General features: G+C 36.8%; 1 protein-coding gene across 7 annotated transcripts in view; it reads right to left on the reverse strand.

Annotated features, from left to right (window-relative positions):
- Window positions 1–2,500, reverse strand: part of LOC143031783 (RYamide receptor-like) — a 623,242-nt gene that overhangs the window by 495,840 nt on the left and 124,902 nt on the right. The gene's annotated exons all lie outside the window — the stretch shown is intronic.

Raw genomic sequence — 2,500 nt, forward strand, 5'->3', positions numbered from 1 at the left:
GTGTGTGTGTGTGTGTGTGTGTGTGTATTTATGTATTTATGTATGTATTTATGTATGTATTTATATATGTATGTGTGTGTGTGTGTGTGTGTGTGTGTGTGTGTGTGTGTGTGTGTGTGTGTGTGTGTGTGTGTGTGTGTGTGTGTGTGTGTGTGTGTGTGTGTGTGTGTGTGTGTGTGTGTTCTCTACCTTGTTTTCCTGGATGGGCTTCAGCATAGCTAGATTTTTTCTCCATATTATGGCATTGTCTACACATCAGTTTTTAGCATCCATGATCTCTCCCTTTCAGTGTGAAGAAAATACCCTACTTTAAATACCTAATGTGCTTGGGTCGTTTTACATTAAAATTATTTTCAGCAAACTGCCCTCTCACTTCAACAATTTCTGCCAATTTCGAGTTTGCTTTTGTGCGCCTTCCACGTACCCCTCTTTCTCGACTGCTTCAATGCACCAAGCTGATGAGCGTTCTCCTAAAAGCAAGTCTAGGCAGCAGCACCACAACCACCACATCCATCACTCACTAAACCTCCAAGAGCCCATCAGAAGATGGCGCGACTTGCAGACCCAGGCGCGCACACAGCCTCAAACCCTTGCCAAACAATCATCCGTATTTTCGAAAGACCGCACACAGGCGCGAAAAGGAAACATTGCATCCCACTTTAAAACCCCTTTCAGTGCCGTGCGGCACTCTTTCTTTCCTTTCATTTCAGTGGTGCCCAGTCGGTAGTGAGGTGGTGACTTTAGGCTAGGATAATGTACTTAAAGACTTATCACTAGCACTTGACATTAGTAGATTTATGTAATTTAGATATCGTAATTGTAATGAAAGGGTTGATATCACGCTAACTTGTATCAGTAAGATAATACCTACAAGACATTTTGTTCTGACCTAAGATTCTATTCAGATGAAGGAACACCATATGTTTGCAAGTTCCATTATAGCTCATGGCAAGTGTTTTTATTCAACATGAAGAACGTCACTATAGAGCAGGGTTGGGGTATCAATAGAGCATCCTGGAAAATATCAAATCAGTAATATGGAAAACGATCTGATTGAGAAAAAATGTGTAAGGGTTATACTTTATTCGTGCATCTACTGAAAATTAAAACAAAAAAATCCCTAAAACTCAACTGTTTGCCCATAACCGTTTTGTTTTCTCTCTTTTTTTTTTTTTTTTTTTACGGTACATAAAAAGCTATTCACTAGAATCAGTACAGAGAAGAATGACCATAATGATACATGGACAACAGGGCAGGACTCGCGGTAATGGTTGTAAACTGGACAAATCTAGATTTAACAAGGAAATAGGTAAGAATTGGTTTACTAATAGGGTGGTTGACGAACGGAATAAACTTAGTAACCATGTAGTAAGCACTGAAACTATCAGTTGTTTGAAGATACGATTAGACAACTTATGAATAGGGATGATAGGTAGTAATGGATACAGAACTGCCTAGTGTAGGCCTTATGGTCTCTTGTAGTCTCCTTCATTCTTATATTCTCATGTTTTTATGTTCTAAAAATCAGGAATAGTAGGGTAATATTGGAGAGGGGATATCAGGTTGAACTTTGGGGTATCTGGGCTGAAAGATTCAAACATATCTCTGTCTTCTTTGTTAGAATCATATGATCTATAGATTCTCAAAGAAAATGAAGATAGATTGACAGAAAATCACCAAACTTATAATCAATAAAGAAATTAAATACGATCATAACAAAGTATTTGGAAAGATAAAGTTTAGGACAAGAAAAGAACACATCTGCCCACATTGTACCTTCGTCCATCCAAGTAGATGGACGAAGAACGATGAGAGTTTACAGTGAAGCCTGGAAAAAGACAGAGAGCGGGTTTGAGAAGACAGAAACCGAAGTGATAAATTGTGTGGTGATTGCCTCAAAGGGAAAAAACGTAAGCAGAGAGTAGGCGGAAGAGAGGAAGCCGGCAGAGGAGATACATGTGACAGGAAACAGGTGGAGAGGAAGAGGTGGGTGAGTGAAGGGTTAGGGTTGGAAAAAGAGAGGTCGAGTAATGGATGTGGTATAGATTGGTTTGGAAATCATCACAACATTGAGGGAGTGTCCAGGGTTGATGAACTTGGTGTATACTTCTGTATATATACATATATATATATATATATATATATATATATATATATATATACATATATATATATATGTATATATATGTATATAATATATATATATACATATATATACACATATATATGTGCACACATATATATACATGCAAAGTAGCCACTTTCCAAAGTAAACAAACAGAGCAGAGCGCTTTCGTATATTACATCTTCAGTGTAAATTACACTGAAAATGTAATATACGAAAGCGCTCTACTCCGTTTGTTTATTGTCTAATGTGGTTACCTTGCATTGATAAAACACACGTTCCTAGTGTTTTATTGCATATATATACATACATATATATATATGAATTATATGTACATATATATGTATACATACGTATATATACATATATATATGT

This window comes from Oratosquilla oratoria, chromosome 1 (genome assembly GCF_046742065.1).
Source record: "Oratosquilla oratoria isolate Oo_2021 chromosome 1, ASM4674206v1, whole genome shotgun sequence".
Classification (NCBI taxonomy): domain Eukaryota; kingdom Metazoa; phylum Arthropoda; class Malacostraca; order Stomatopoda; family Squillidae; genus Oratosquilla; species Oratosquilla oratoria.